The sequence below is a fragment of the Macaca fascicularis genome, chromosome 3, assembly GCF_037993035.2.
Source record: "Macaca fascicularis isolate 582-1 chromosome 3, T2T-MFA8v1.1".
NCBI classification, from domain to species: domain Eukaryota; kingdom Metazoa; phylum Chordata; class Mammalia; order Primates; family Cercopithecidae; genus Macaca; species Macaca fascicularis.
The window spans coordinates 163,789,176-163,812,767 of record NC_088377.1 but is presented as its reverse complement, the minus strand read 5'-3'; the positions used below and the strand labels follow the sequence as shown (position 1 = coordinate 163,812,767).

The window sequence follows — 23,592 nt, the reverse complement described above, 5'->3', positions numbered from 1 at the left end:
AGTGTCAACTTGATTGGATTTAAGAATGCAAAGTATTGATCCTGGGTGTGTCTGTGAGGGTGTTGCCAGATGAGATTAACATTTGAGTCAGTGGTGTGGGAAGGGCAGACCCACCCTTAATCTGAGTGGGCATAATTCAATCAACTGCTAGCATAGCCAGAATAAAAGCAGGCAGAAGAATGTGAAAAGACTAGACTGGCTTAGCCTCCCAGTCTATATCTTTCTGCATGCTAGATGCTTCCTGTCCTCGAACATCAGACTTCAAATTCTTCAGTTTTGGAACTTGGACTGGCTTCATTGCTTCTCAGCTTGCAGATGCCCTATTATGGGACCTTGTGATTGTGTGAGTTAATGCTCCTCAATGAACTCCCCTTCATATATATACACACACACATATATATATGATAGGCTATATATAAAATAGGATCTATATAAAACAGAATATTTATAATATATAATAGGACATATATCCTATTAGTTCTATATATATAATCAAATATATATCCTATTAGTTCTATATATACAAAATAGGATATATATAATACATAATATATATTATATATAATAGGATATATATACATATATAATGGGATATATATATCCTATTAGTTCTGTATATAATAGGATGTATATATAAAACAGGATATATATACACACATATATAATAGGAGATATATATATATATCCTATTGGAGGAATTGGTCTACTATAAGAAACACATATGGGGCAGTGCTAACTTCAGATTTACTTGGCTTCTGGGGTTGAACATCATGTATCTCATATATATATCTATATATATATATCTAGATCATATATCTAGATATATATATCTAGATATAGATATATATGTGTCATATATATATATATATCTCCTATTAGTTCTGTCCCTCTAGAGGACCGTGACTGATACAAATTTCATTGGTATTTTGACAGAGTGCATTGAATCTCTAAATTGCTTTTTGTAGTAGGAACATTTTAATGATAGTGATTCTTCTAATTCATAAACATGGAATTTTTTCCTTTTTTTTGGTGTCTCTTTCAATTTCTTTTGTCAGTGTCTTACAGTTTTCATTATAGAGATATTTCACTTAGTGTTTCATTTTAAAGTTATACTCGGTCAAGCCAGTGCAAAAACGTTTAATGTCAATGTTTAGGGAGTTGTCCTTTTAGGACTTGTGCTGAACTCACTGAAGCTCTGAATTTTCAGGGAGCCCCATGCTCGTGTTTGTGTTCTTTATTTTGATCAAATCAAGTCTTTACGCAGACATAGCTGCTAAAAGCTGTGAGCCTTAAACCCTCAAAACTGCCAGAACTCAAGTTCCTTGTGGCTGATACAGTCTTTCCTTAACTTTAATTCATTACGAAGTGTTTTCTTGTTTAACACAATGTAAAGAATGTTGCCTCACCATATGTTATGCATAGAAAAAAGATGATTTGTTAGGGGAAAAAATGTACAGTGACAGCAGTCTTTTGAATTCAACCTATAGAGTATATACTATATCTGAAATATTTTATACCACTTTTTCAGTCATATACACTTTCTGCTTTCAGAATACTTGGACAGAGAAGGGATACAAATTTTAAAATAAAATCTTATTTATAAATCATTTGTATTAGAATATAATACATTTGTAATGAAGTCACTTATTACTTGTGTTGTTTCAAAAGCTACTGCATATTTTAATTGCTAATAACAGGCTATATGACTGAAACAAAAAGATCATCTAATCCAATCTAATTTCCTTTCCAAGAAAATCAATCAATGATGTTGCTAAGAAAATGGAATAGAAAAACTGTTCACCTTGTAGCCATTATTGTATATTCAGTGCTGAGACTTCTGGTCTAGTTGCCATTGAGGGATTTTTCTTTGAAAATGTGAAAATCAAGGTAACTGTTTATTGTCAGACTTTTGTTGCTATGGAAGTATTCATTATCTTGGAACACCTAATGCGAAGGAAACAAATAGAATTAGTGGAGGCATAAATGGAATATAAACTTGTGACCTCCTACATTGCAACTAGAGCAAGTCTCCTTCCTTATTTTGCTCAATAGATTGTCTGAAGCTGATCTGTGAAAATACCAGATGGTAGCTGGAGGGAATGTCTGTTCAGCAATGTCTGGGGTGGGGTTGGGAAGCTGCTAAACTACGACTAGACTGCCTGTAAGTGCTCATGTAGGGTTCCCAGTCTACAGAATGGAGAGGCAGAGGGACAAAAACGGTGACAAGTTTGGGGATTTGGTTTGGCAATGTCTATGTGAATAGAGCCTGGCCCTTGTATCTTCAGAAACTTTAAGTAAATGATCCAAGCTTCAGGTTTGGTCATTTCCTAGGTCCTTTAAATGAATCTAGGCAACAAATGAGACATGTCATAAAGATCATGTGAAAGCTTGATTGCTGTCACCAGTAACTGTTTCTAAAATAATTCACACAGCATCCCCTTCACTCTTTTTAACTAACCACCTCCTTGTTATTATCTTATCTGACTCCTGGCCCTTGGGTCTGAATTCCAATCTCAGTACAAATCTTAGGTTTTACCTCCTGATTCTGAGGAACCATTTTGGTCATGCTTTTGGTTCTCTCTATTAAGTAGAATTTTGGAACTTGACTTTTAGCTTGAGCAGTTTCAGAATTTCTATATGGGAAAAGCACAGGGGTGGTAAGAGTGTGGGAAAGCAGGGCCTGAGGGAGCTGTAAAGAAATTGATATGTGCATGGCACACATATTTTTATTCATCTTGTTTGTTATAGAGTAATTAAGATGCCAAGTTTTGGAAAGTTGCTTTAAGCATAGTTAGGATAAAATTGAGAAAATATCCTTATAAAAGATTTTAATCTTTCTTAATTATGTGATGGTTTAGAAAAGAACAATTAATGGAGATTTTACGAAGAAGGGGAATAAAGTCCTGGCATACCCCAGACTTTCATTTGCAAGTACTATAGCTTCTGGCAACTTGCTCTCTACCCAAATGGCCTTGACTCACCATCAGAGGGATCTGACCCAACTACCAGCTGCACCCAGAAGTGGCAGGGTATTAGTAATACCACAAAACCTTCTATGATGCGTTAGTTAGAGCTCTTATAGTTATGGGTGGCAGAAAACCCAATCCAATTGGCCTAAGCAAAGAGGAATTGGTCTACTCTAAGAAACACATATGGGGCAGTGCTAACTTCAGATCTACTTGGCTTCTGGGGCTGAACATCATCTATCTCTGTCTCTTGGCATTGTTCTATTCCACAAGTTGATGTCATTTTCAGACAAGCCCTTATCTTGCAGAAGTGACATGACTGCATCAGTTCTAACTTTACTTTCTTATCCTGAAGAGACCAGGAACATTACTGAAGGTGGGAGAATCTGGACTTATCGAATATAATTGTGGTGGTGTTTCTGTAAGGATGGGGAATGGATGATAGATGGCAACACTGCAACTGTCCATCTCACATGACTCATTGAAACTCAGACATCGAGTATTTTCCTACTTTTTATTTCTACCTTGCTCTTAATTTACACATCATCCATTCTATCACTTCCCCTCTCTCTAAGTAACTACAATACATTAGATAGAATGCGACTGGGATTCTATGCAGCACCTTAAATGCCTGTCTTAGCCTGTCATTTTAAATTCAGTAAATGTGTATTAGGTGCCTTTATCTAGGGCATTGAATTACATAATGCTTGACTGTGGAATAAGAAGACTGTCCCGTCCCGCGGGATCGTCAAAGTAGGCCCTGAAAGAGGGGGTGGGAATTTGGGGAGCAAGAGACACGAGAAATGGAGACAAGACAGTGTCCTGATCAAGTCTCCTTTATTGGCGGCAATACAATGCCTTATATACGTTAGGAGGGGCTAGGGGTTGGGCTAAGGCGGCGATGATCTCTCCGCGGTGGGCGTGGCCAGGTAGGTTTCGGTTTCTTCGGTCGAACGTCATGTTGCGCCTGCTCTGTCAGATAGTGATTTTCGCGGGCACGGGAAAAATGGTTGAAGAAGAACCAGGAAGAGCGCCATCTTTTATGGGATATTAGTATAGAGAAGAAGGTAAATCTAGGGAGGAGGTATAGAGTGGAAATGTTTTTAGCTCAGGCGTCAATCGTCAATAATTACTCGCTATGGCCGGGGCACACAGCTCCGGACAGAAGACCCAGACTATTTTTTTCCAGATAGTAAGTGTTTATCTCTGGGTAATATATTAATTTGAGGAAGAACATTCCGAGTTGGTTTTTACCCATGCAACAAATCATGTAGCTAGACTCCTTCCATCTTATGGCATCATCATTCCGGGGACTTACAGTCACGTGACTCTAGCTGGTGGAAGGGAAAAAAGAGATAGAGAAGTTACATGAGCATCCTAAAAGTCTTGGCCCCAAAGGAGGACTCTTCCTCTCATGTTTCATTGGTGAGAATTAGTCAGATAGTCAAGTGCAGGTAGGCGCAGGAGCATTGGGTAATATCATTCTTAGCCATGTCTGCATTCTCACTGCACACATCACAGTGTGAGGAAATGTGCAAAATATGCAGTTCTCTGTTTCTTTAGAAGGGAAAGCTGATTCCTATAGATACATAGCAGACAATAACTCAGCGGAAGAAGTTTCACAATTCATTCTAGAAAACTGAGCATTTGGGTGTTGTTTTAGATTTTAACCCCCTGACTGTTGGTTATATGATATGTTGAAATTTCTTGGCATACTACCATTCCCCAAACTATGCACAGATGGAAGCTTAGTAAATGCTGCTTGAAGGTAATGTTCTTCTTTCTCAAGGCAGGATCTGATTTTTTTTGAAACTCCCTGTATACCTGATACAATAGTCAGCTCACAGCAGGTACACAGGAATAGTTAGCAGGTACCCCTGGGACAGCTCTGCTTCCAAGATCTTAATCTCCTTTCTGACCTTGCCCTTTCTTTCCTACTGGAGCTGCCCTTGGCTCTCACCATGAGCTTCATTCCAAAGACTATCACTACAATGCTGGGTTTACTTTCCTTCTTCTCAGAGCAGTCATTCAATGACACACAAAGTGGCACAGTCAGATCGTCACTCCCGTCAATAAGCATTAGCAGCAAAGTGATATTGCCTAAGTATTACTTAGAATAAGATTCCTAAACTATTGTGTAGGGAACTATCTCATCATATTAGAATAGGTTAGACATTTTCAGTACCATATTCCATTAACCACTTCACTATCTCCATGGTCATATTTTTTAAAAAAACAACCACCTTCCCCCCAAACCAGAGCATATATCATTTCAGATTTTTATATATAGTAGAACGTTTGCTTTTTTAATTTTTTAGATTAGTACCATTTACAGATGCCATTTGCCCAAGGCAAATTTATTCTTACAAAAATCTCATAATTCTAAACTAATGGCAGATCTTCATATTCTTTAGATGTGAGTTGTTTGGAATGTTATATTAACATAGCACACTTTGAGGCTTATTTAGCTTTGAGTCTTTAGCTCTAACTATCTTATAATTTCTAGGAGAGAAGATAACCCTAAAAGAATGCATACTAGAGTGAAAAACAAGCTCTTGTAATTATAGAAATCTCGTTTCATATAATCAAGTCCAAACACCTTATCAATGCTGGATCACCTGATTGTGGAGCTCCCCTTTGTAATCATCTTTTTAATTCCAGCCCTGGACTCTTTGTTGCCATGAGGTTTTGACAATGGCATGAATAATGGCTACTCTTTCCTGTTTGGGGAAGAAAAAGGAAATGGGAATTAAGGAGGTGAGAGTATGTTCCCAGTGGGAAGCTCTGGGCAGTGTGATGAAGCAGGGAAAGCGTTAAGGGATACCAAAACAAACACACACACAGAGGCCGGTGGTAAGATCTCAAATTTGTGAGAATTTAAGATTATACAATTTGAAGAATCTCTTTAAGGAAAGAAATTCTTAATTATAAATTCCTGATTTTGTATTGACGAAAATGGATATCTATCTACAATGAAAAAGAAATCACAAGTTACAAATTTTTAAAAGGCAGTAAATTCAACAAATGGCACAAAATCAAGAAAAATTGCATAACTATTAGCTATCTAACACACTTGTCAAATACTTTTTTGTCTAGAGTTTTGACCCCGTGATCACTTCTTCATAAGAAACATTTTGCAGGCCGGGCGCGGTGGCTCAAGCCTGTAATCCCAGCACTTTGGGAGGCCGAGACGGGCGGATCACAAGGTCAGGAGATCGAGACCATCCTGGCTGACACGGTGAAACCCCGTCTCTACTAAAAAAATACAAAAAACTAGCCGGGCGTGGTGGCGGGTGCCTGTAATCCCAGCTACTCGGGAGGCTGAGGCAGGAGAATGGCGTGAACCCGGGAGGCGGAGCTTGCAGTGAGCTGAGATCCGGCCACTGCACTCCAGCCTGGGCGGCAGAGCCAGACTCCGTCTCAAAAAAAAAAAAAAAAAAAAAGAAACATTTTGCAGAAAGAGAATGAAATGATAATTCAATATTTCCTTAGCATGATTAATTGAAATTTACCTTTTTATTACTGACTGTTGAAAAGCATAATGTAGGAAACTTTAAACATTATTTACAGTGCTGCTACAAGTTCATACTCTATAAGCATAAACATTATGATAAATTCTATGTTTGTAATTTCCATCAAAAAAGAAAAAAGCTGCACTGTGCATTCATGATTGTACATACAATGTGTTATTTAATATATTCTTGTTGAAAAAGGGATCCCATTTTCATCAAACATTCATGAGCATCATCATCTCCTTTTCTTACATTTTACATACCTGACAACTGGAAAACATTTCCACTGACCAGCTCTGGCTCATGCACTTCAACTTTTTAAAATTTTCACCACCCACATATATTTGGCCCCAGATGTTCTAGGACATGTTCATATTCTGATATGATCTCTAGATACTTTGAATCAAAACTCAGGTGTATTTTCACAGTGCTAGTAATAATATTTCTGGAAGGTGTGGCTAGAAATAATTATTCATGGATATGACTGTGAATTATAAATAAATTCTAGTAAACTCAAACTAAATATATCTCTAACTCAACTTCTTCTGAGCAAGATCCTCAGAATATCTGTGGCCACTGAAATGCTACTGCATGGGTGTGGCAGGGGGCAAGTCAGAGTGGAAAGGAATAGTCTCAATTCACTGAAATTAAAATATCTTACTTTTGTGAATTACAAAAGGAAATATATGCACATATTGTTGGGCCTGTATTCATCAGCATTCAGTCAGAGAAACAGAACCAGGAGGAGATATATATTAAGAGGTTTATTGCAAGGAATTGGTTTACATGATTGTGGCAAGTCCCAAATCTTTCGGATAGACTGGACTCTCAGGCATGGGTATCAAAATCTGCTGTCCACAGGTGGAACTTCTTTTTTAAGGAAGCCTCAACTCCACTCTTAAAGCTCAACTGATTCAATCAGTCCTATACATATTTCCTATCAAAATCAACTGAGTATGGGATTTAATCAAATCTGCACAGTACTGTGATAGCAACATCTAGGTTAGTGTTTGATTGATTTTCTGGTGACCATAACATAGCTAAGTCGACAAGTGCAGCTAACCATTATAGGGATGTTTCCAGGCTTCGTAAATGGTCTGTGCAAAAGAGGAATGTTTAAAATGCACTTGTCTTAGATAAATCTGCAGCTGGAGAGGACACAGGGAATGAAAGGGATGGTTTGGGGAATACCTAGAACTCCTTCTCAATTTTGCATCAGATACAAATCCTTACAGATTCCTTCCTTCCTTCCTTCCTTCCTTCCTTCCTTCCTTCCTTCCTTCCTTCCTTCCTTCTTTCCTTCCTTCCTTCCTTCCTTCCTTTCTTTCTTTCTTTCTTTCTTTTCTTTCTCTTTCTTTCTTTCTTTCTTTCTTTCTTTCTTTCTTTCTTTCTTTCTTTCTTTCTTTCTTTCTTTCTTTCTTTCTTTCTTTCCTTCCTTCCTTCCTTCTTTTCTTTCTTTCTGTCTCTCTTTCTTTTTTTTTTTGAGATGGAGTTTCGCTCTTGTTGCCCAGGCTAGAGTGCAGTGGTGCTATCTCGGCTCACTGCAACCTCCGCCTCCCAGGTTCAAGTGATTCTCCTAACTCAGCCTCCCAAATAACTGGGATTATAGGCACAAACCAGCATGCCCAGGCAAATTTTTGTATTTTTAGTAGAGACGGGGTTTCACCATGTTGGCCAGGCTGGTCTTGAACTCCTGACCTCAGATGATCCACCCGCCTTGGTCTCCCAAAATGCTGAGATTCCAGGTGTGAGCCACTGCTCCTGACCAGACCTATTTCTTTATCCTGGATTACATAAATTTCAAATAGTCTTCAGGGATTTCTCTACATTGAATTTATAGAAGGAACTAATTGGATTCCTCAGAAAGATTCAGTGTTTGACCCCTGAGGTAGCACATTACACAACAGACGCATAGAGTTATTTGCTTCTATTATTACATATGTAAGAATAATAAGGGTCAATATCTATAAGTAACCTACTTATGAGAAATTGTGTTCAGTCCCAATATTCATGAAGTTATCTACCTAGGTCTGTGTGTGTGTGTGTGTGTGTGTGTGTGTGTCTGTGTGTGTGTGTAAAAATAAAGACTTTTAGATATGAAGAAAGCAGTAACAATTAACAGGTTTTTGAAATTAATGCTTTTTCAAAACCAACCTATTTGACAGCATTTTCTCGTCGAGTTAAGAAAAATATTCTTTTAAAATAAATACTAGACGCATAAATAATGCTTTTGAAACATTGGACATGGAAGGTGAGGCACTTAATAAGGGTTTTTTTGTTGTTATTTGTTTGGTTTTTTTTTTTTTTGGAGATAGACTCTAGTCAGAGTGATGTTTTGTGAGAGCCACAGAAATATTTATAAGTGGCAATGTTAAATATATTTGGACCTTGGCTTTGAAATATTGGTAAAGTGTTTGAAGGTTTAAATTTTGTGCCTTTTGTTCAAGGGTAAATAGGCTCTGGAGCTGCTATGGATGAAAGGGAACAGCATCATTGTTATCTAGAGCATGTCACTGAATCTTTATGTGCATTTGTAATATCAATTCTTTTAGTTTGCCAGAGTTTGTTTTTGCCTCGGGTTCTTAAAGCAGGGTTAACTGTTTAAAAAACTGTGTCTATTTCTAATATTTATTAGCTTATTTGACTTTCTTTGCATTTAAACATATATTTTGGGGTTGCTTGGTCAATTTCTGTAAAAAGACAGGTGGGATTTCAACAGGAATTGCATTGAATCTGCAGATTTATTTGTGGAATATTGTGATCTTGTCAAAATTAAATTGTGTTATCCTTGAATTTAGTTGTCTTTTCATTTTTAGATCTTTGATTTCTTTCAGAATTTTTTTTTAACATTACAGTGGACACGTCTCAAACTTTTATTTTCTTCCAGCTTTTATTTTAGGTTTAGGGGGTACATGCACAGGTTTGTTACATGACTAAATTACATGTCATGGGGGTTTGGTGCACAGATTATTTCGTCAGGGTTAACATTCTAATGTTAGGCTTTTCTTAAATCTATATGAACTTGTACTTATTACTGTTTTGGGAGAAAAAAGTATCTACACACATATGTCTGTAAATCCAGATTAAGACTATTACTACAACAAGATTCCAAACATTTCTTTAGCTGTAACCAGACACATATCCCAGAATCTGCAAGATGGAAAGAGAGGGCATTGTTTGGGTCTTTAGCCATTTCTCAGGTTGAAACTGTCAGGAAGTGAGATTCTCCCAAGGTGAAAAGATTAGGGTGGAGTGAAAATGGTGGCAATAGGCAGTAGTATGCTGATAAACTAGCTCTCTCAAAAAAACAGAAAAAAGAAAGAAAAGCCCTAATTTCACAGTGTTTGCCCATTTTCTTGATACAAATTTGATGCAAATACACTCACCATAATGAATTTCAAGATAACAACCATGAAATATTTAGTCTCTCAAAAATCCTATTTAACAATCAGAGCCAGCCAGTCCGTTCCAGTCAGCTCTCACACCACTATTCGTTTCTTCCTCTTATTAATTCAACAAACATTAACTGAGTACATACTATGTGTTAGCCACCATTCTATATTTTTATGAGAATAAAAATACTAATTAATATGACCTTATTCATCAGGAATTTGTCACCCACTCTCTCTTGAAGTGAAGAAGTTTCTTAAAATTTGGGGCATAGAACTCAGGAACAAAAAAAGAGCAGCGTCTTATGATATGGGAGATTTATACCAGCTCATGAGGTGGAATATGGAAACCTTTATTTGTAACATTCAAGAACAAATTGTAATAAACATCTGGTTGCTATTTTTATTGTTCTTTTACACATTGATTTCCTTGAAACCCATGTCTGCTAACCTTGTTTTCACTTTAAAAAGACTAGTACCCAATAATTAATTTTTATTATCTTGGTGCTTAAAATGAGCCTAGGAATCACCTACGCCAACTGTCCTTCCTACACCAGTGTACCTGTTGAAGTCCTTGGGTTGGTTAGCTGCTGTGGAAGAGTGAAGCATTTCTGCTTCTCCCATTTCTGCTTCTCCCATTTCTGCCACTGTTCAAAGGCAAGAGAGTTGTGTGCCACACCACACCTCTACTTCAGAGGAATTTTGAAGTTAAGCCCTTTTGACCTCTCACTTTGTTCACCCCTATACTCATTCCTTTCCATAAGAGAAAGGGTTGCAAACTTGATGCGTTGGAATTTGAGTCACTGTGCTAAATCAGTGCCTTTGAGTAGCATAGTTTTTTTACTTTTTACATGCTGTTGGATTGAAATGATAATCAGATAGATTGGTGGACGTTTGTCCTCACAACAAGCAGAAGACTGTGAAGATGAAGCAGACATACACTTCTCATTCATGTGGCTGGCTGGGTTGGTAAATTACATGTTTGATTTGCACTTCGTCCTTTCCTGCAATTATCCTTCCCTCCCTTCCAATACTCTTAAGAGAGTAGAGGATCTCACTTTACCTTTGAACTTAAACTGTATTTTTGAATCCAGAGTTTAACATTGAGATATGGGACACATACACTGTATTAATAAAAATGACAATAAATTCTTGCTTAGCTATTGATTTTTAGAATACATTCTGTATTAGTCCGTTTTCATGCTGCTGATAAAGACATACCAGAGGCTGGATAATTTCCAAAAAAAGAGAGGTTTAATGGACTCACAGTTACATGTGACTTGAAAGGCCTCACAATCATGGTGGAAGCTGAAAGGCACATCTTACATGGCAGCAGGCAAGACAGAATGAGAACCAAGTGAAAGGGTTTTCCACTTATAAACCATCGGATCTCTTGAGACTTATTCACTACAAGAACAGTACAGAGGAACTGCCCCCCCCATCCCCACACACCAGGACTCAATTATCTCCCACTAAGCTCCTCCTACAACATGTGGTAATTATGGGAGCTACAATTCAAGATGAGATTGGGGTGGAGACACAGTCAAATCATATCATTCCACTCTGGTCCCTCTCAAATCTAATGTTGTCACATTTCAAAACTAATCATGCCCTCCCAACAGTCCCCCAAAGTCTTAACTCATTTCAGCATTAACTCAAAAGTCCACAGTCCAAACTATTGTCTGAAACAAGGCGAGTCCCTACTGCCTATGAACCTGTAAAATCAAAAGCAAGTTAGTTATTTCCTGGATACAATGGCAGTACAGGCATTGGGTAAATACAGCAGTTACAAGTTGGAGAAACTGGCCAAAACAAAGGGGCTACAGGCCTCATGCAAGTCTGAAATCTAGCAAGGCAGTCAAATCTTGAAGCTCAAAAATGATCTCCTTTGACTCCATGTCTCACAACCAGGTCACACTGATGCAAAAGGTGGGTTCCCATGGTCTCGGACAGCTCTGTCCCTGTGACTTTGCAAGGTATAGCCTCCTTCCTGGATGTTTTAATGAGCTAGCATTGAGTGTCTGCAGCTTTTCCAGGTGCATGGTGCCAGCTGTCAGTGGATCTACCATTCTGGGGTCTGGAGGATGGTGGCCCTTTTCACATAGCTGCACTAGGCAGTGTCCCAATGAGGACTCTGTGTGGGAACTTCAATCCCATATTTCCCTTCTGTACTGCCCTAAAAGTTCTCCATGAGGGCCTCTCCCCTGCAGAAAACTTCTGCCTGGACACCCAGACATTTCTGTACATCCTCTGAAATCTAGGTGGAGGTTTCCAAACATAAATTCTTGACTTTCGTGCACCTGCAGGCTCAACACCACATGGGAGCTGCCAAGGTTTGGGGCTTGCACCCTCTGAAGACATGGCCCAAGCTGTACCTTGGCCTCTTTTAGCCATGGCTAGAGCAGATGGGATGTGGGCACCAAGTCCCTAGGCTGCACATAGTGGGGGTGCTCTGGTCCCAGCCCATGAAACCATTTTTCCCTCCGAGGCCTCCATGCCTGTGATGGGATGGGCTGCTGCAAAGGTCTCTGACATACCCTGGAGACATTTTCCCCACTGTCTTGGCAATTAACATTTACCTCCTCATTACTTACGCAAATTTCTGCAGCCAGCTAGAATTTCTTCTCAGAAAATGGGCTTTTCTTTTCTATCACATCATCAGGCTGCAAATTTTCTGAACTTTTATAATCTGTTTACCTTTAAAACTGAATGCTTTTACCAACACCCAAGTCGCATCTTGAATACTTTGCTTCTTAGAAATTTCTTCCACCAGATACCCTAAATCATCTCCTTCAAGTTCAAAGTTTCACAAATCTCTAGGGCAGGAGCAAAATATCACCAGTCTTTTCGCTAAAACATAGCAAAAATCACCTTTACTTCAGTTCCCAACAACTTCCTCATCTCCATCTAAGACCATCTCAGCCTGGATTTCATTGTCTATATAGTTATCAGCATTTTGGTCAAAGCCATTCAACAAGTCTCCAGGAAGTTCCAAACTTTCCCACATTTTCCTGTCTTCTTCTGAGCCCTCCAAACTTTCCAACCTCTGCCTGTTACCCAGTTCCACAGTTGCTTCCACATTTTGGGTATCTTTACAGCAGTACCCCAGTTTACCAGTACCAATTTACTGTAATTAGTCTGTTGTCATGCTGCTGATAAAGACATACCTGAGACTGGGTAATTTATAATGAAAAGGAGGTTTAATGGACTCACAGTTCCATGTAGGTGGGGAGGCCTCACAATCATGGCAGAAGGCAAAAGTCACATCTTACATGGTGGCAGACAAGAAAAAATGAAAACCAAGTGAGAGGAGTTTCCCATTATAAAACCATCAGCTCTTGTGAGACTTATTTACCACCACGAGAACGGTACAAGGGAAACTGCCCCCATGATTAAATGGTCTCCCACCCGGTCCCTCCCACAACACGTGGGAATTATGAGAACTACAATTCAAGATAAGATTTAGGTGGGGACACAGCAGAACCACATTATATTCTGTCATCAAGGGGCCTGTGAGGGGGGAAAACTGTAGAAATTAAAATGCCACAGAAAACCCTAAGTTTACTTCTTACCACCTTTTCATCCTAAGCAGTTTAGTCTAATTTTTCTTGTGCATTCTGCTCAGGTCTATATTGCCTTGAAACTTTCCCCTGACACCAGCTTTCCTCTTTCTTTCAATGGATATTCTCATGTCAACACATTCGCAAACATTTCAACAGTCCCTTTACTTTCCTTATAAACAAAACCTTGGCTTTTGTCTGATGAAACCATATTTAGATTTTACAATATCCCACATGGAAACCATTACAGCCATTACACAGAATGAGGAAAAAAATAATATGGATAACTTTTGTTATTCCTCTAACCAACTACAGCATTAGTTTGCAACCCCTCATTCATAAATATTACATCCATTTTTTTTTCTTTTTTTTTCTGTGATAGGGTCTCCTTCTGTCACCCAGGCTGAACTGCAGTGGTGTGAACATGGCTCACTGGAGTCTTGACCTCTCAGGCTCAAGTGATCCTCCCAACTCAGTCTTCCAGTAGCTGGGACTATAGGCACATGCCATCAGGCCTGGCTGGTTTTTTTTTTTTTTTTTTTTTTTTTTTTTGTAGAGACAGTTTTATCATGTTGCCTAGGCTGCCTTGAATTCCTGAGGCTAAGTGATCTGCCTTCCTCAGCCTCCCAAAGTGCTGGGATTACAAGCAGGAGCCACTGCACCTGGCCTCAATTCCAATTTTAGAGGGTTTTCAGAACTTTCTAGGAATCAGGGAGAAACAGAAAAAATCATGGGTGTGATACATGAATAAAAAGATGATATTTTGGAATGAAATGCTAAGGTGGAAAAAAAAAGAAGAAAACCATATGTTTATGAACTCCACTGTACTTAAGAGTGTACTTGGTTTATGAACATGGTATATCTTTCCATTTGTTTGTTGTTTTTGAAAGTTTATTTCAGCAATGTTTTGTAATTTTCAGCATACAAGTTTTTGCCTCCTTGGTTAAGTTTATTCCAAAGTTTTAAAAAATTTTTTGAATTTATTGTAAATGGGATTGTTTTACTTCCCTTTTCAGATTGCTCATTGTTAATGTATAGAAACACAACTGATTTTGTATGTTGATTTTGTATCTTTACCACTTTACAGAATTATTTTATTAGTTCTAACAGGTTTGCGTGTCTCTCTCTCTCCTCTCTCTCTCTCTCTCTCTCTCTCTCTGTGTATGTGTGTGTGTGTGTGTGTGTGTGTGTGTGTGTGTGTGTAATCTTGAGGGGTTTTTATATATAAGATGACGTCATCTGCAAACAGAGATAAATTTACATCTTCCTTTCTGATTACAATGCCTTTCTTTTTTTCTTCTCTAATAGCTCTGGCTATTACTTGCAGTACTTTGAATAGAAGTAGAGAAGGTGGGCATTCTTGGATCTTGGAGGAAAAATTTTAGTTTGTCACTGTGGAATATGAGGTTTGCTGTGGACTTTTCATGTACTGCCTTTATTATGCCAATGTAATTTTATTCTACTCACAACACATTGAGTGTTTTTATCATGAAAAGGTGTTGAATTTTGTCAAATATTTTTCTACATATATTGAGATTATTATACGATTTTTATCCTTTATTCTGTTAATGTGATGTATCACATTGATTAGTTTGCTTATGTTGAACCTCCTTGCGTCCCAGTGATAAATCTTACGGGATTATGGTATATGATCCTTTGAATGTGCTGTTGAATTTGGCTTACTAGTATTTTGTTGTGGATTTTTACATCCACGTTAGTCAGTGATATTGACCTATACTTTTCTTTTCTTGCAGTGTCTTCATCTGGCTTTACTATTAGAGTGATGTTGGTCTCATAGAATGAGTTTCAAAGAGTTCTCTCTTCTGTTTTTGTAATTATTTAAGGATGATCCGAATTAAACTTCTTTAAATGTTTGGTAGGATTCATCTGGGAAGCCATCTTGTCCTAGGCTTTTCTTTCTTGCAAGGTTTATAAATACTGATACAGTCTCTCTATTTGTTATTGGTCAGTTCAGGATTTTTATTTTTCTTGATTTAGTCTTAGTAGGTTGTATGTTTCTAGGAATTTGTACATTTCTCATTTGTCTAATTTTTGGTATGTAATTGTTCACGATAATTTTTATGTTTTTTTTTTAAATTTCTGTGGTATCATTTGTAATGTCTCCTGTTTTATTTTTTATTTGATTTATTTTAGGCTCCCCTTTAAAATATTCTAGCTAAGTATTTTTAAAGTTTGCTTATCTTTAAAAAAAAAACTAGCTGAGTGAAATCAAGAATGAACTATCTTAATGAAATAAAAAAAAATGCCATTCACAATAGCTACAAAAAATAAACTATCTAGGAATAAATTGAATCAAGGAGGTGAAAGGCATGATGAAAACTACAAATAATTGATGAAAGTAGATGAAAAGGACAATAACAAATGAAAAGTTACTCTATGCTCGTGAGTTGGAAAAATTATGACCATTCTACCCAAAGCAATCTATAAATTCAATATAAACTCTATCAAAACACCAATGACATTCTTCACAGAAATAGAACAAATTCTAAAATTTTATGAACCACAAAAGACCCTGAGGAGCCAAAGCAATATGGAGGAAAAAGAACAAAGCTGCAAGTATCGCACTATCTGACTTCAAAATATATTATAAGGCTAGAATAATGAAAACAGCATGGTATTGGTATAAAAACAGATACATAGGCCAATGAAACAGAATAGAGAACCTAGAAATAAATCTTTGTATTTACAGCCAACTGATTTTCCTTTTCTAAACAATTTTTTAATTTTTGTGGGTACAGAGTAGGTGTATATATTTATGGGGTACATGAGATGTTTTCATGCAGGCATGTAGTGGGAAATAAGCACATCATGGGGAATAGGCTAGCCATCATTTTAAACATTTATCCTTTGAGTTACAAGCAATCCAATTATATTCTTTTAGTTATTTTTAAATGTACTATTAAATTATTATTGACTACAATCACCCTATTGTGCTAGCAAATACTAGGTCTTATTCTTTCTATTCTTTTTAAATCCATTAACTATCCCCACCTCCCCATTTATCCCCTCTACCCTTCCCAGCCACTGGTATCCATATTTCTACTCTCTGTATTGATGAGTCCAGTTGTTTTTATTTTTAGATCCCACAGATAAGTGAGAACATGTGAAGTTTGTATTTCTGTGCCTGGCTTACTTCACTTAACGTAATGATCTCCTGTTCCATCCATGTTGTTGCAAATGACAGGGTGTCATTCCTTTTTATGGCTGAATAGTACTCCACTGTGTATATGTACCATATTTTCTTTATTCATTCATCTGTGATGGACACTTAGGTTGCTTCCAAATCTTGGTTATTGCAAACAATGCTACAACAAACATGGGAGTGCAGATAGCTCTTTGATATACTGACTTGCTTTCTTTTGGGCATATATCCAGAAGTGGGATTGCTGGATCATATGGTTACTGCATTTTTAGTTTTCTGAGGAATTTCCAAACTGTTCTCCATAGTGGTTGTACTAATTTACATTCCCACCAATAGTGTACAAGGGTTCCCTTTTCTCCACATCCTCACTAGCATTTGTTATTGACTGTCTTTTGGAAATAAGCCATTTTAACTGAAATGAGATAATATCTCATTGTAGTTTTAAATTCCATTTCTCTGATAATCAGTGATATTAAACACTTTTTCATATGCCTGTTTGCCATTTTTATGTCTTCTTTTGAGAAATGTCTATTCAAATATTTTGCCCAGTTTTAATCAGATTATTAGACTTTTTCCTACAGAGTTGTTTGAGCTCCTTACATATTCTGGTTGTTAATTCCTTGTCAGGTGGGTAGTTTACAAATATTTTCTCCCATTCTATGGGTTGTCTCCCCACTTTCTTGATAGTTTCCTTTGCTGTGCAGAAGCTTCTTAACTTATGTCCATTTTTGCTTTGGTTGCCTGTGTTTGTAGGCTATTACTCAATAAATATTTTGCCCGGACCAATGTGCTAGGGATTTTCCCTAATGTTTTCTTGTAGTAGCATAATGCCTTTGAGAGTCATCCAAGTTGTTGTATACATGAATAGTTCATTCCTTCTTACTGTTGAGAACTATAAGAATAAGCAGCAGGACCATAGAGGACGCTGTAGGACTAATGCTCATCGGAAAATGACTAGCGGTGCTGACATCCCTATGTTCTTTTTCCAAATGAGAAACATTTTCCCCAAGGCAAAAATGCCCCTAAGATGTATTCTGGAGAAATGGAACCAATTTGACCCTCAGACGTTAAGAAATAAGCGACTTACATTCTTCTGCAGTACTGCCTGGCCACAATTTCCTCTTCAAGGGGGAGAAACCTGGCCCCCTGAGGGAAGTAAAAATTATAACAGCATCTTACAGCTAGACCTCTTTTGTAGAAAGGAGGGCAAATGGAGTGAAGTGCCGTATGTGCAAACTTTATTTTCATTAACGTACAACTTGCAATTATGTAAAAAGTATAATTTATGCCCTAAAGGAAGCCCTGAGAGTCTACCCCCCTGACCCGGCGTTGCCCCGATGTTCCCCGGGCTCCTTCCCCAACTAATAAGACCCCCATCAACCCAAACGGTCCACATCTTTACCAGTATTTGATATTGTAATTTTTCTGGGTGTGTACTTGTAAATCATTGTGGTTTTCATTTGCATTTGCCTTTTGACTAGTGATAGTAAGCAGCTTTTCATGTCCCCATTTGCCACTTTGTCAAAAAACAAACACAAATGACACATAAAAAATACATATTATTTTTAACCATAATTGCCCTACTATACGATCCAACACTAGAACTTACTCCTTCTGTCTATCTGTATATTTATACCCATTAAACAAAAATGTGGTCAGTTTGTATATTTATTATCAAGTTGTTGTTCATAGCTTTAGTTCTTATATTTTGTAAATGATCCCTTCATAGTATGAGATGCCCTGCTTTATTTCCTGGGTTGGTAATATTCCTTCCTTTGACATCTGCTTTATTTGATATTATTAATTCCACTCGAGATTTCTTTTTATTAGTTTTGGCATAGTATATCATTTTCCATCCATTATTTTTAACATATCTGAGTTTATTTATTTGTTTATTTACTTTTGAGATGGAGTCTTGCTCTGTTGCCCAGGCTGGGGTGCAGAGGTGAGATCTCAGCTAACTGCAACCTTTGTCAGCCATGTTCAAGCAATTCTACTGCCTCCTGAGTGGCTGGGATTACAGGTGTGCACCACCATGCCCAGCTAATTTTTGAATTTTCAATAGAGATGGGGTTTCACCATGTTGGTCAGGCTGGTCTGGACCTCCTGACCTCAAACGACCCACCTCCATGGCCCAGGCATAAGCCATCATGCCCAGCTGGAGTTTTTATATTTAAAGTAGGTCTTTTTTTTTTTTTTTTTTTTTTTTTTTTAGCGGAGAGTTAGGTCCTGCTTTCTTAAAATCCAATCTGACAAGTGTTGCCTTTTCATTGCAATGTTTAAATCATTAGCGACTAATATAATTATAAATATGGTTGGATTAGATTTATCACCTTGTTATTTGTTTTCTATTTATCTGATCTGATTTTTGTTCTATTTTCCCTTTCCACTACTTTTTGTATAGATTTTTAAATTAATTTATTTTTTCTCCCATTTGTCTTATTAAATATCTCTTTGCTTTATTGTTATATTATTTTAGTAATTGCTCTAGAGTTTACAGTACTCTTAGAGTTTACATTTTCAGCTTATCACAGTCTTCCTTCAAATGATATTATACCGCTTCATGGATAATGTAAGAAATGTAAGAATCTTATAATAATGGTATACTTTCATTCCATCTCCCCATGTTTTGTATTATTATTGTCATACAATTTATGCCCACATTCACTATAAATCCTACAATACATTGCTATTTTTTTGCCTTAAACAGTCATTTTTCTTTTAAAGAAATTAAAAATTAGAAAAAACATCTTTTATATTTACCCTTACATCATTTATTATTTTTGGTTTTCTTCCTTTTTTTTTTTTTTTTTTTTTTTTTTTTTTTTTTTTTTTTGAGACGGAGTCTCGCTCTGTCGCCCAGGCAGGAGTGTGTAGTGGCGCAATCTCGGCTCACTTCAAGCTCTGCCTCCCGGGTTCACGCCATTCTCTTGCCTCAGCTTCCCGAGTAGCTGGGACTACAGGCGTCCGCCGCCACGCCCGGCTAATTTTTTGTATTTTTTAGTAGAGACGAGGCTTCACTGTGTTAGCCAGGATGGTCTCGATCTCCTAACCTCGTGATACACCTGCCTCAGCCTCCCAAAGTGCTAGGATTACAGGTGTGAGCCACCGTGCCCGGCCTCTTCATTCTTTTATGTAGTATTCCGTTTAACATTTTTTACAGTGCATGTCTGCTGGTGATAAAATCTCCTAACTTTTGTTTGACAGAATCCTTTTATTTCACCTTTGTCTTAGAATGATTTTGTTCTTTTTTGAGGGGGAGAAGCTGTGTACGCAATTCTCTTCTGACTTTTTTTCCTTTTCAATACTTCATTGGGATTCCTTGTGGCAGTTAATCCACCAGTCTGTTTATCTGTCCTGGGGTTATTCTTTTTGCTCTTTCTTTCCTCATGACAATCCATGCAAGAAGACAAAATACACAATAAGTGAGTGTGGGAACAACCCTAACTTAAAAACCCTATGTCTTACATGAGCCAACATCTCTTCTAACAACTCTTAACCATAGTTTCCAGGGTCTTGCATATCCAAAATAAAAAATTATGACTTATCACTCGGTATGTATAGTCATACCTAGAACTCCCAGTCCAGACACAATCTTTCAATCAGGGTTCATTGAGTTGCTAAGCATTGATATGACATTTCATTTTCATCACATTTCCTGAAGAACAGGGTTAGAAAGTTTTAAAACAACAAGGTCTCATGGAAAAGAAAAAATGAGGTTTTAAGCCATTTACGCACATCCTTGAAGTCTATCTTCTTCTCTTGAAGTCTGTTGTGTTGCGTTCTCCGGGTGCGCCTTCTCTTTACTTCTTGGTCTCATCTTTCCCTCCCATGTATGCTTTTACAAGGCTATGTCCTTAACTCTCTTCATTTCTCCTTCTGTGCTCTCTCAATATCCTCACTAGCTATTTTGGTTTGTGTCATCTATGCAGACAAATGCCAGATCCTTATCTGTAGCCTTAACTTTTCTAACAAGTCTAGTTTTGAATTTCCCAGTTCCTCCTATGTGTTGCCATTTAGATATCTTGCAGGAACACTGAATTCAATTTATCTAATACAACTCTTCAACACTACCTACTGTATTTAATCACCATCTTCTCACTCAATCATTTTCAATTATATCATTTCTCTCTCCCGTTTTTCAGGCGTCTTCAAAGTACTATAGATTCTACCTCTGTACTATTTTTCTTATCAATATGGCTGCTCTTTTTCATGTCTGTGCACTCTTTTTCTGCCTCTGAAATGCTCCAGGCTCACCATGCTGGTTGTCATGAAAACTGTTAAAAAAAAAAAAAAGTATCTTTCATTGTCTCTGCTTTGCTTTGGAAACTTCATCAGGCCCTCTCTTACTCTGCTTATTTCAAACATTCCCTTGTATTAGATCCTCTTGGTTTAGGATTGCTGTGATTTGACTATTTGTGTCTCTTTCAAATTTCATGTTGAAGCTTAATTCCCAGTGCAACGTATTAAGAGGTGAGGCTTTCAGAAGGTGTCTGTGCTCACCAAACACCAAATCTGCTGGCACCGTGATCTTTGGCTTCCCAGGTTCCAGAATTGTGAGAAATAAATTTCTGTTCTTTTGAAATTACTCAGTGTCAGATATTTTGTTCTAGCGCATAAAAAAATAGACTAAGACAAGGATCATATTTTCCTTGTACCTTTTTTCTCTTCTCCATTACGCCAGCATGTGCTGGTGTTTCGCCAGAATTTTATACTATCTACACAGACTTTAGCTTCATGTCAATATACCTGTTACTAGGTGATTCCTAACAGGCATCTATACATTCCAAAAGCATTTCAGAAAATTAGTTATTATCACTAGGCAACTTCATCACTTGCTTCAACAATAATTATGTCAGTCAACTTTGAACATGTGCCAAGAAAGGGAAGAAAAGAAGCACTGAGGTAGAAGCAGGAAAAGCAGGCTTGCACCGGCTTGTACCCAGTGCAAGCCTGATGTTATAGTATAAGCCTACCATCTATTACAGGCTGAATTGTGTCCCCCACTCTCCAAATTCATATGTTGAATCTCTAACACTGAGGATCTTAGAGTGTAACTGTATTTTGAGTGAGGTCCTTTAAAGAGGTGATGATAGTGAGGCCATTAGTTTGAGTCCTATTTCAAATTGACTGTTGGTCTTATAAGAACAGGAAATTTGGGGAGCTGGGTGTAGTGGCTCACATTTGTAATGCCAGCACTGTAGGAGGACAAGGAAGGTGGATCACTTGAGGCCAGGAGTTCAAGACCAGCCTGGCCAACATGGCAAAACCCCATCTCAGTAATAATAATAATAATAATAATAATAGCAAAAATTAGCCAGGCGTGGTGGTGTGCACCTATAATTCCAGCTACTTGGGGGTGCTGAGGTACGAGAATCACTTGAACCCAGGAGGTGGAGGTTGCAGTGAGCTGAGATCGCACCACTGCACTACAGTCCAGTCTGGGTGACAGAGCGAGACACTGTCTCAAAAAAAAAAAAAAAAAAGAAGAAGAAGAAGAAGAAGGAGGAGAAGGAGAAGGAGAAGGAGAAGGAGAAGAAGAAGAAATTTGGATACTCAAAGAGACAACAGGGATTTGTGTGCACAGAAGAAAGGCCATCTGTAGACACAGTGAGACAGCAGCCTCTGCAAGCCAAGGAAAAAGGCCTCAGATAAAACCAAACTTGCCACCACCTTGATCTTAGGCTTCTAGCTTCCAGAAGTGTGAGAAAACAAATTTCTTTGTTTCACTCAGTCTGTGGTATTTCGTTATGGTAACCCTAGAAAACTAACTCACCATCAATAAAAATGCAATTATGGCACAAACTGTCAACCTGTGTAAATGCTGACAATAAAGTTTAAGTGAAAGAGAAGACCTTGAACAAATTTTGTAACCACAATGAAGTGGGAAAACAAAGAAAATTCTATTTCTCCAATTTTATCTCTTTTCCCCATTTATTGACCTAATAATACACATAATACTTAGGTCATGCTGATGTCCTTTAAAACATACATACATTGAAATAAAGCTAAGTTTGTATCTTTGTAGCAGCAGCAGCCTCTGAACACAAGCCCCCCCTTTCCTTTTCCCTCTCCTTCATCTAAAATGGACGGCTACAGGGAACAATAGCAGATGTTGCTGGTGAGATGCTAGGAGAAAGACATGTAAGAGATAAAGCTTAGGCCAGGCGCGGTGGCTCACGCTTGTAATCCCAGCACTTTGGGAGGCTGAGGTGGGCAGATCACAAGGTCAGGAGTTCAAGACCAGCCTGACCAACATGGTGAAACCCTGTCTTTACTAAAAATACAAAAATTATCCAGGCATGGTGGCGTGTGCCTGTAATCACAGCTACTTGGGAGGCTGAGGCAGGAGAATCGCTTGAACCCGGGAGGCAGAGGTTGCAGTGAGCCGAGATTGTGCCACTGAACTCCTGCCTGGGCCCCAGAGGGAGACTCCACCTCAAAACAAACAAACAAACAAACAAACAGCTTTGTGTTTACTCTTCCTCAAATTTCTCTTTGGCTCTGTGAAGTGGATATAAATGGATAAGAGTAAAGGCATCACTGGCTGGATAGTGGGAATCCTCTGCAATGTGTCAACATAGTTATTAAACCCTTAAATTCAACTGCATGAGAAGCTGACAGCCAAGAGCTAAAATGTACCCAAACATTGCTTATTCTATCCTTTATTTCTGAACTATCACAATCAGTCTCTGATTTTTAATCTAGTGATAGTTTCTTAGATTTTAAAAGTCAAGAACAGCAAATACTCCTGCTGGGGATGGCAGTTTCAGTGAGGGTGAAGGAATAGGGAAGTGGAATATGTTGACAACTTACTTTTATAGCAAAGAGACTATTTCTTATGCTATCTGCTTCCCCTGGCTCCTGGAATCTGGCAAAAATTTTTTTCCTTAAATATTTTATGAAACTGACTTTCCAAGTGGTGTGGGATTTAGAAATTAGATACTTGAACAAGTTGTATAAAGGAAGTGTATACGAACATTGTTTAAAATGCCAAGTCAT

The 23,592-nt window shown here is 37.8% G+C and overlaps 1 long non-coding RNA gene across 1 annotated transcript; it reads right to left on the bottom strand.

Annotated features, from left to right (window-relative positions):
* Positions 1-3,789: 3,789 nt before the first annotated feature.
* On the bottom strand, positions 3,790-4,302 carry LOC135969917 (uncharacterized). Its single transcript, XR_010585275.1, has 2 exons — positions 4,221-4,302; positions 3,790-4,039 (listed from the first exon to the last, which is right to left on the bottom strand). It is a non-coding gene; the product is annotated as an uncharacterized lncRNA (long non-coding RNA).
* Between the last annotated feature and the right edge of the window lie 19,290 nt (positions 4,303-23,592).